Here is an 11786-nt window from a genome sequence, read left to right as displayed (position 1 = left end):
TGAGTGCCTTTCATGTGGAAAGTACCAGAGCAGCATGTATCCTTGACAGGTGCCAGGAAGCAGAACAGAGGCAGAAAAAGCCCCTGTGTGGGAGAACTCTGCTAAACAGGATCTGCCAGACTTCCTCTGTCTGAAAGACATGTAAGCAGGATATGTGATTATGGCAGGCCCCACTCTTACAGCAGTCCAATTTGTACAAAGTTTCCTTGCCATGTCTTTTGAACAGCAATAACAACACCTGAGCCTACCAGCTGAATCTGCCTTGGGGTGATTTCTCCCTCCCATTCTTCTGCCCTGCAGCCCCATCCACATATCTGCAGCTTTGCTGCTATATTTCTATCTCATTGTCACCTCTGGGGTAGCCATCTCTTTTAAGAGCTAGGACTGAAAAAGGACTGTGGAAATGGTGAGTATTAGTGCACTGCTTACTTGGTCCAGTGCTACAGCTGGGAGGGAGGGAGAGGGAGGAGTAGCTGAAATTGCAAAGCTTCACATTTTCAGTGGAGACCAGGGTTTGAGTATAAGCACTCATGGAGGTGTGAGTCTGTGTTGGTGTGTAGTTACCAGGGTATGTAAGGGTGTTATTGGTGCTTGTGTGTATTTGGGGTCATTCTTTCCCCTCCCCAGTAAAAAAGTAGTGACTAGATATGTTGATAAGCAAGTACTGGAATGAGAACTATCAGAGGGAGGTAAATTGGCTGCCAGCCTGGATAGAGTATCATCAGCCTTTCTTAAAGGCAAGCCAGTAGTTTGCCCACAACTTTCTGTTTCATTTGCAGAGAGAAGGACAGCAATATCTAAAGTATCTGTTCTCTGTATGACTCATGTGGCAGTCATGACTAGAGCTTGTGCTCTATTTTGAGAGAAGATGGTGGGTCATTTACAAACCCTCTGCAACAAAAATGGAAGATTAGATTGGGGGAATGGGAAGACCAGGAAGTTTAATGAGGATCAAATGGCACCTTAAGCCTTTGACCTGTGTGTGTGTTTTTGTTTTGTTTTTTTTTCTCCTGTCTGTCCTATCTTTGAATACCCTACTCTTTGCAACATGCTTAATGTTCAAGTCTTTATATTGCACATGCCCAGATGTTTGCAAACTCCCAGAGTTATAAGGAAATCGGCAATGACAATTATTCCCCTGGCTTCAGATTAAGCACACAGAGCCATGTACAGGATGGGAGGCTTATGAGGAGTGTTTCTGAAAAGCCCATGTTGTGCCTCCACTCTGTCCCTGTGCCTGGCTGGCTTGGCAGCAGGGAGCTAAAGAGCAGAGACTAGGCCTCCGTGTGAGTCCTGAAACCTGAGGACAGAGGCTGCTTGTCTGCTAAACAAGAGAAGCTTCAGTTAAATATTTGCAGAGTAGGGTGTCTACAAGGAAGTGTATGAGATTACTTTCATTGGAGGATGGCTAGATGGGACCCTGTGTTCATCCCAGCTGTCTGATCTTTCTTGACTGAAGAAACAAACCATCTCTGCAGAAGGAGCCTGTGCAGTCACAGAAAGGTGGAGGGCAAGGCGGTCACTTCTGCCTAATGTCAGAATTCCCTGTGTTGTGGGGGGGGTGTTTTTTGTTTTTGTTTTTTTTTGTTCTTATTGCTCTTTCAACATTAGGCCAAGCATTATAATGCCCTGTTCTAGAACAAAAGTCTCTTATCCTCAAAATAGATGAGAATTGTTCTGCTTGCTTTGCATGCAAGTCACTTCTTTCTTTGTGGACCACTGGAATTGCAACTATTTCCCTAGCGTGATGCGGGAGGAGGACAAGGCTGGCAGGACTCCCGATGAGAGAAGGATAGCTGTCAGCAATAGCATTTCCCAGCAGAATCCCTAGCTTCCCTCATGCTTGTTTCCTGGATGTGTATGTTTATGTAACAGGGTTTCAACCTAGGACCCCTTGGGTCTAAGCTTTCCTCCTTGTTCCATGTCCCACCTGCCTTCTTTCCATCATGAACAGCAACTTCCTGATGGTAGGAAGTTCTCTTCCCCCTTTCCCTCATTATTCTTAGATTCCAGCAAGATTTTCCTCCCCTTTTATATCTTAGTATGGCTCTTTCCATAGGTGAGTTCAAGCTGAATAATACAGGCCTGTCTGTCTACTATATGCCTGCTGCATTGACTGGCATATGGCATCAGACCCAACTAGGCTTCTGCCTACACTGTGTGGCCCACGGTGGAGTTGGTCCCTGGCTCCCAGCAACAAGTTTAACTTCAACCTGCAGAAGGAAGCTTAGCATGCAGTCCTTGGAAAATCTGGGGATCCTTCATTGTACAGATGGGTGGGGGTGTGGAGGGAGACTTTATAATAAAATGACTGACCTCAAACTGAGTCTGTGATGGCCAAAAAAAAGATAGGTGAGACTTCTGAGTGTTGGTTTGTATGGGGAGCAACAGTCTTGTTCAGGGACAGAACGTGTTTTGCACTGCATGGTTTCCTTCCCAAGCTTTCAAAACTGAGTATCTTGCTTTGTTTCAGAAGCCACACTGGCTCTGCTCTTTTGTGTCAGACAGTGCTGAGACTTTGGCAGCCCTGAGAAGTCACGCATAAGGGCCACAGACTTAGCTGTAATGACTGTGAGAGATGGTGATGGGGAAGGTGGTAGCCTATTGTGTGTTTTTTATGCTTGACTCTGTCCACCTGCTCACAGTGTATTTTTGGCTTTGATGTGATAGGTGGTGGTACTCTTCTCCAGCATTTGTTGCGTAGGGTAATATGTTGGCTGTACATCCTGTTTGTGCCTTGTACAGAACAAACTCTGCATCCACAAGGCATGTACACCTCTAGCACTCACTGAACATGTGGAAAACTAAGAATTTCAGTGCCTTGAAGGGGAATCTTGGGTCTGACTCAGAGCTCATCCCATGCTGTCTTGTGAATAGGGAGGATGATGGCTACACGATGAGAACAGCTATAAACTAAGGACTTCCAAGTACTGATGCAGTGGCTGAAGAGAAAACCCCTACTCATACACTAACCAGTATGTGGGAGAAGGCCCCAAATGTCACAGGAGCAGTGAGCTGCCCAAGGTCCCCAAGGCTGCAGGGGCTCTGCTGACAGGGCAGAGTCATTCCCCTTCCTCCCACTTGCTCCCCAGCTGCCTTGCCAAGCTCAGATAAAATGAATGATTGTTTTCTGTGCTTGGAGCCATGTTCCTGTTCAGACATGTGTGGGTTTTTTGTTTTTGTGTGTGTGTGTGGGGGGCTTTTTTTTTTTTTTTCTTTCCTGATCACTGAGAAGGGGTGAAAAGCCTCAGGTAAGCAATAAGTGAGGCCTGCAGTGCTATAGTAATGATGTGCGAAATGTGTGCCCTCAGCAAAGCCTACCTTAGTAGCAGGCTTGTTCCAGACCTGAAACAGAAGATCAGTTCCTAGGTCTGTTTTTTTACCAGCCTGGACTGGAGAAGTAACCTACAGTGAGACCCTGGAAATATCTGTCCTGGTCCTATTCTGCTCCTGTGCCATAGCCTCAAAAGTGCTGAATCTGTTCTACCACAGTATGCTGGTCTTCAGGCTACAACTATTCCCAAACTAGGCTACTCTCTGTCTCACAAGGCTGCTGGCATGAGGGGCAAAAATCAAAACAAGGCTGATGCTTCTGTTTCCCCACCATCAGAGAAGGAGGCCTGCAGAGCTGGGCTGCAAAGGGTCTAGCTGTCACCTGGATGTTGAGGCTGATGGAAAATCAGCCTCATTCTCCTCCAAATTCCAAGCTGTAAGTAGAGAGCATAGCTTGCCCAGTGTTCATCCAGCTGTGCTTGAAGTGGGGGTGAGGCAGCCTCTCCTGATGGGAACCTACAAGCTGCGTATTGCAAGATCCACAAAGCCCAGCAGAGCTGGGGACCTGGTCAGAGAGCTTCATGAACATCATACTTCCCTGTGCTGAATAGATGCTTTGGGAAAATGTGCCTTGTCCCCAAAGCTGCCTTGTCCCCAAAGCCACCTTGTCTCCAAGGTCTGTGCTATCCCTTGTCTGTTCCTGCTAAGCCTTTGCTATATCCAAGACTTTCCAAAGCCCTTCCTGTGCTCCCTGGTAGAGGGGCAATAAGTGTAAATGCCAACTTAGAGACCTACCCCAAACTGATGCCTGAGGATACCCCCACCATAAGACCAGCAAGAGGCTTTAACATAGAGTTTGCTGTCAGTGGCCTGAGTTGCCTCCTGGGCTGTGCCATTATCCAAATGGAAAGGCTGGGTGTTCTCTAGTCTCTTGGGTAAATATTGGATTTGGCTGAGGGCTTCAGGTCCCAGAAAAGGGTTTCAAAGGTGGAGGGGAGAAGGGGGGATTAGTCTGCACCACTGAGGGCTTATCCCAGTGTAACAGCCCTCCAGTAGTCTAGATGACAGGTAAACATCGTACAGATCCCCACGGATTCTTCTCCAGTGTGCTACAGTCCTCTCTTGAGAGGGACTGTCACAGGGCCACTATGAACTGCAGCCAGAAGAAAGCATTTCTAGAGTGCACCAAGGCATTGCAGGCCTCTGAGAGACTGGTGCTATGTACCATGCTCAGCACAGTTAAGTAGCATCAATACCAGCTTCCAGCTAGACAGGCACAGCTCTTCCATAACAGAGAAAGAAGCAAAGGTTATTCCAGAATACTTCATGGCTTTCTGAGGAAAATAGCCAGATGGTGATAGTCTATGCCTGCCATGCTGGACTGTAGTCTACCTCCTTCCTTCCTTCCTCTAAATGTCCAAGCAGCTATTAGAGTGGAGGAGCTTCCTTTCAGTGCGGTCCAACTGCTTTGGCTTTAAAGTATCAACCTAGAGTACAAGATTTTCATGAGCTATATGCAGACTCAGTGCCTAGTCCCTCTGAATCAAGTTCCATTTGCTATATCCAGGTGCTGCTTAATTGTAAGGGAAAAAAATTGCTGGAAGCTTAGAAACCTCATGGGGGAGGATTGCTGCCCTGATAGTCTTTCCTTATGCCTCCACTACTGGAGTCAAAGCTAGGTGGAATTTTGCTCCAATTCAGGTCAGCTGCTACAAGTCATGAGAGTTAACTCAGACCTTTCAATACTCTAGCAGAGCCTGGAGAAGTTGTATTGCATGGGGTGTCAGGCTGTAATGATGTCTTAGCAATTGTATGAATGATTCAAAGAAATAAGGTACAGCATCTGGAATGAGCAAAACAAATGACAGTCTAGCCTCCAGTGGGTAGGGGGTGGAGCTGATGTTGCTTAGTCTCATTGTTTCTCCACTCGCTCCTCCCTTAGGAATCCTGCAGCCAAATGAGGCCAGCAAGACTGTCCAAATGCATGAGTCTCCTTTGCATGTACACATCTGCATCCCACACTCATACAGATTGCTTTCTCTGCCGTACCTTGCTCTCATGTGCGTGCATGCAGGCTGCTTTAAACCATCTTCTCCCTCCCAGGCTGACATGTCAAGAGGTGACAGTCCTTGAACTGCCTGAAAACTTGTTGTCCAAAATAAGCTATGATTTCCTTTGTAGGGGTTTCCTGAGGAATTTCCAGCACTTCTGAGGAGGTTCTCTTAAATTTGGCTTTCCCCATATTGTCTGGGCTTTCCTAACAGGATAGAGATGGGGGAAGATAGATAGTCAAGTGATAAGGGAAATGATCCACTGCAAAGAACAGCCTTTAGTAAAAATGGACAACTGCATCCAGATCTCTCACTGCTTAGAAATGGGTCCAAGAGCTACTCTAGTCCCAGACAAGTGAAGTGAGACCACAGTATGTTCCCAGCTGAGAAAAATGTAAGAAATTCTTGTTCTAGCAGAGATCAGGTAAGAATCTGTGTGAATTCTTAAAGAATCTCTGCCAGAGACTCCCAGGATCTGTTTCCATGTGCAAAGCAGAGCCTGGTCCAGTAGGCTGGTAATGCTGCTGTAGTCAGCCACAAGTGTGGTTTGCATTTCAGTCAAGGCTCTGTTCAGTGTCCCACGGATCAGGATGCTGTTTTGGATTTGACCAAAGGGCTGCAGTGCAGTCTGGCTTTGTAAAAAGAATGGATTTCAGATAAACATTAAGGGTACTATATTCCCTAGAGCTGTTTTACTGAACATGCCAGCTCTGACACGAAAAGCACTCCAAACCCCATTTTATATTCTTCCCTGCCAAAGCCAGAGGTTAAGAGTGTTTTGGAACAGGGTCTGCCCCAGCAGTGGGATTGCTGTCCACTGCAGAGCTGCAATGTAATTCTCTGGTAAGCCACAGCATGGCTGCTGCTCTCTGCCATGCCCGTGCAACTTTGGAAACATTGCAATCGCAAAGCAGCGACAGAGAGCATGATTCTCAAAGGGACTCAAATGCCAGAAATCCATCATATTTGCACATCTATGTCCTCTCTCCCATATTAATTTTGGGGTTGTGATCACTGTAAAGCCAATGTGTGGGGTGGCCTACCCTAGCTAAGAGCAGTTCTACTAAGTCAGACTAGTTACACCAGTCCCAGGCAGGAGCAAGGAGAAAACTAAATCTGTCTGAGGTACCCTGAATTCAGATGGGTAAGTAAGCCTGACTGTGGCTGAGAGTACAGTCAGACCTGTGTGCTCCAGTTCTGCTGTGCATTGATGGCATCCAGCCCTCCTGCTATCTTCTCTCTGTATCAGGTTACTCTTTGACCCAGTCCTGGAACTCTGCAGATGATCTCACTTGACCCCACAACTTTAAAACACTTTATTTAGGCAAGGTGAAAGCAAGAAGCTAGTTGAACTCTGTGTTTTTGTGAGCTTGTAAACAAAACTGGCCTAGCTGTAGTTCAGGAAGTCAGGAGCCTGCTTTGCTACACAGTGACAACATAAACCTGCTTAACTCAAAGTGCCACTGCATACAGAGGTATGTTTTTCTTAGTATCATCCCTTTTGGCCCATAATGAAAAGGTATGTCTCTAGGTCTTAACAACAGCCAAGACAGTGTTTGTGGCTGGCTCAAAAATAACACTGCAAAGCCGCATACCAACCCATCATTGTGGGATCTACTTAAAGGAGTGTAAGATCCTTTACAAATGTAAAAGAAAAACCAGCAGCTGCTGTTAGCTCTAGGCCAGTTTGCCTGAAGAGAACAGGCATATTATAGCATTAAAACATGGCTCCTGTACACCTTGCAGTGTAATTATGTGATCTCTTGCCCTGATGTATGGACTCTCTTGGATGTAGTTTCCTTTCTTTGTGACACCGAATCTGGCTAGAAGCAGGCATAACTCCATGGTGACCTGATTAACGCTGACATCAGTGAAAGGCGATGTAAAGAACTAGTGAGTTGCTACAGCTGTCTAAATATTAGCAGAGATGAAAACATATTTCAAAATATGCACATAAAAGTAGAAAGGGATCAGATAGACTAGATTCAGTCCTAACCAAGCTGCCAAGTCTACAGGTTGTGTAACCTGGCACTAATGGACTGCAGTAGGAGAATGCTGATTTACCCCAGGTTTGTCCTTAGGGTTCTAACTCTGGCTCTGGTATTCTGCTCAGCAAGTTGCTCCCTCCCCACTTCAGTTTACCTAACTGACGGTAATTCTCAGGGTAAATTGACAACAGTATTCATTAGCACTTCCTTTTGCTCTCATTTCATTTCACAGCAATAAAATTACACATGTGACTCCAGGCCTGCACTGAATCCAAGAGGCAACAGGTATGGAGGCATTGTGTGGTGAGGCTAGTTTGCTCTGGGAACTCCTCAGGGAAATTGGAGTTCAAAGGAGCCAAAGGCTGTTTAGTGGCTTATTAGAAATGGATCAGAAGGGCTAGGATCTATTCCTTTTGGGCAGATGTCCAGGTCCTACTGCCTGTTGTCTAATGCTGTCGTTCTCTGGAATTCCTGAGGGCAGGTCATGTAGAGAGACCTGGAGCTGCCACAGATGTGGAGTCAGAGAGGAACCAAGGCTGCTGTTCCATCCTTTCCTAGCTCAGAAGGATCCTGGGGACTTCAAGTCACTCTTGTATCAGCACAAGCTCTCAGATTGGTGCCAATGTGACAAGCTGACTTCTTTGGACATCACCCAAAAGCACATTGTCTAGATCTCATGCAACCTGAGGAGCAAACAGTACATTGCCTGACAGCCAGAGGGAAATGGAGCCCCTAGTGTGGCCAGGCAATTGGTTAGAGAGAACCTCAATCCCCTCTGTGCATTAGACATTTGATATGCCTGTGGCTACCTGTGTGTTCTTTTAATAAATACCTTCATCTCCAAATAGGCTGCTGCTGAGCAAATGCCTCTAAGAGAGAACTAGGACTCTGTGTTCTGGCATGATACCAGGCTGGAGGGAAGTAGCATGGGTGCCCACACAGGGTGATGTTCCTGAAGAAGTACTTTTCTACTGACAAATGTTACCAGGTTCTTTTTCTGAGAGTCTTTAACTTCATAGCCAGTACCCTGATAGTTGATAGGAAGCAGCCTTTCCCCATGTCCTGGCACTAGTACAATTTGGGTGGTTGCATTTTTGCTGTTTTGTAATTTTGAATGGTATGAAGATGATCATCCTGAGTGAATTTCACTCAAGGCAATGACAGCTGGAGGACCTGAGTTTAGCAGCGATAGGGAGCTGGCACTAAGCTGAGATCTGCAGCTGGATTCTGAATACACTTAAACAGGAGCAAAGTTGGAGTAACCCTGCTGGCTTCAGAGTGCAGGATGCATTAAGTAGGAAAGAATCAGTATGCACATGTATTAGTCTTACTGGAAACAGGATCTGGCCACTACAGTAAAGTTTAAAAATAAAACAAAATTGTGTAAGACCTAATTATTTTCCAGGCTATTTTTTCCTGCTTGCCCTTACTCCAGAGGGGTCCCTAGGAAGATAAAGGCTGAAATCTCTCCAGGCTGCAAGACTGCGTGGTATTTACATTGATAAATTGACAAAAAAGGAAATCACTCTAAGATGAGCAACACTTCCATGAAAAGAGTTTCTTGGGAAGTGAGTAACAGAAGGAATTCTTCCCCATATTCCCACCAGCCCTAGTCAGGGGGATCTGAACCTGTGACCATGAGCCCAGGGAACCAGTAGCATTTCTAGCCTACTAATTTCACACTCATGTTCCATAAACAGATCACTGGGCATTTGAGCAAGGACATAGAACAGGAGCAGACAGTCATGTCTAGACCAATTGATGAGAGGCAGATGGTTTGCAATGGGGCAACACTCACTGCCCCCCTGACCCCATACCTTCCATGCTCCAAGTCCTGAATACAACCAACATGAGTCCAGCAAGTAAAACTATATTTACCAGCAGAGAACAAGGTTGTGGCTAAACAAGTCCACCGCTCAATAGCAGCTTGGAAAGCCTTTTGCCTTCTTGGCTGCTATCATGGTCAATGCACAGCAACTGGGTTGAACACAAATCTCTGCATCTGTGGAGGGAAAGAAGCGGCTGCAGCAGACTCAGATCACTGAATTAGAGAAAGGTATTGATTTCACAGGCTGCACCAGAGGTTACATCAGTATTGGTGACAGTGGGATCAGGAGGGCCAGGCACTTGGAGAAGTTAAGGCTGTTCATTGAGACCACCATTCTCAGTGTGATTTGCTTCACTATGTATTCTTCCCTGAAAGCTTGCTTAGCCAAAAGGGACTGCAGATTGACGGTTCCCCTGCTAGAGCACCTGCACTTCCCATTGACTTCACCATGAGTGCTGTTAAATAAGCACAGCTTCCTGAAAGGGGCCCAAACCACACTGAGTCAGTGGAGAAGGATGCTCTTGATTTCAAGAGGCAACAATCAGGTCCAGTGTACCTATGGTCAGACATAGCTCAGCAGCCCATATCCAGACTCACTGATTTCAGGGGGATATCACATTAAGAAGCCCTGCTCTCTGCCTCAGGGAAATGAGCTAGAAACAGCATTTTGCCATGACGTCTATTGCCACCAGGATCCAAATGCCATCTTAGAGGGGATCTCACAAGTCACAGCATGTAGATGTGAGAGCAGATGCATTTAACTCTTCGGAGTTCCTGGGTTAATGCTTATTCCAGACTGCATGAACCAGTCAGTGGGTGAGGCTGTCACTCATATAGAGCTACTATACATGGGATGAGGCATTGTACAGCCTGATATGCAAAGCTTTTTTGAATGCAGCTGGGTGCCAGACTCCCCTTGTACACCTGCAATGGGGCTGGGAGGAGAAGCACAAACAAGTGCCCGTTCAGCCCCGAAGTTTAACTAACTGTCTGACTCCATGGTTTCTCAATTGGATCTGATTTCCTGGGCTTGTTCTGACTTTCCATTTGCTTGATAAGTTTGGGTGCAAATTTCTTTCCAACCTGCACAGCCCCTTGGCTCATAACTCCTGTTCCTTTCATACAGTTCCCAGAAGAGACAAAATCAAATCAGGGGAAATATTGATCACCAGCTGCAGAAATTCCACAGCTGTCTAAACTTTCCTCCTATGCTATTTTTTGTCCTCTCTTGTTGGTCACTCCCCTTATTAAATGAGATGACAATCAACTGGTCTCTTCATGATTAGCTGTAATTTTCCAGCTTCTCTCTACTAATAAAAACTTCTCTCAGATCTGTCCAGAAGTAGCACTTGCAATATGTTTCCTCACACTTTTGGCCATAGGAATTAGCTAAATGTTTGCTTTTTCTTTATTTCCTTGAAAAATACTGTCCATGTGTAGGGTGGTGAAAACTCAAGAGAGGAACAGCTTGGGACCATGTATGCAATAGCCCCCAAGGGCTGTAGTTGAGATCAGGATGGCATGATTAAACACATAAAACTCGCTGCTCTCAAAAAGTACAGGCCTAGATAAACAGGACCAAGAAGTGGAAGAAAGAAGAGAAAGGGATTTTTGTCACCTCCACCTGATGAGTAGGAACCAAGACCAGAGACATGGATAGCAAGACAGACATGAGAAAGGAAACTAGATTTCGTCAATTCTTAGTTCATGAGCAAAACACTCCCTGTTGCCTGCATATGGGGTAGGTGAACAGAGACTGCATGTCCATGAAGGTTAAACCTGAGGTCTTTGGTATATGCACTCTACCCCTCCATCCAGCAAGATATTTGTCACAGGCTTATCTTTAGGCATGTGACTCCTTGACTCAGAAGACCTAGTCACAGACTTAAGAATGTATTTAAGTCTGCAGCTGAAGTGAGGTAATCATGGGTATGTAGCAGGCTGTTGTACAGACCAGCTACACCAGAGATACTGTTTCATGCTCTTTTCTACACTGCTGACACTTCCTCCTTAGCAGTGGTTGCTTTCCCGTAGGCTCTGTGCTTCTTGGTGACTTCTGCACCAGCTCTTCTCCAGGGTAAAGTGGGCAGGCATTGCGTTTGTCTGTACGTCTTCTGTTTGACTCCGGGCCCTGGGACAGCAAAGGGGCAGGGATTGCATACCGGTGGAGCGCTAGGACCTGGGGGAATGCTCTGCCCGCCTCCTCCCAAAGGATTAGCCAATACTCCCAGGGCAGGGCACGATCTCAAGGCTCTCTACTTTTCCTTTCCTATATGCACATGTTTTTCCCTCTCCTTCTAGTTCATTCCAGAGCAGAGAGGGAGAAACTTTGGGTTTTTCTGGGCTTTTTTTCCCTCTCTTCTTGCAATTGAACTGTTGCCAGTGTCTTGCAGGGCCGAAGTTTTCTCTATAGGGATATATTTTTTTAAATCAGCGCAGCTGCATTCAGGCTGCCTGCAGTTGAATCCACGCTTCTGGAGCAAGTTTAACTCGGAGAGGAACAGCAGCAGGGATACTACTAGTGCTTTTCCTCCGGCTACTCCTGTCAAGACGGATTTATGACTTGAAAAGGGGGGCGGGAGTGGAGGGAGGAAAATTGCCTTCGGGAGCCAGAGACTCCACCGCAGCCCAGCAAAACACACATAA

This window comes from Apteryx mantelli, chromosome 26, assembly GCF_036417845.1.
Source record: "Apteryx mantelli isolate bAptMan1 chromosome 26, bAptMan1.hap1, whole genome shotgun sequence".
In the NCBI taxonomy this organism is placed as follows: domain Eukaryota; kingdom Metazoa; phylum Chordata; class Aves; order Apterygiformes; family Apterygidae; genus Apteryx; species Apteryx mantelli.
Note: the sequence above shows the minus strand (reverse complement) of the source record.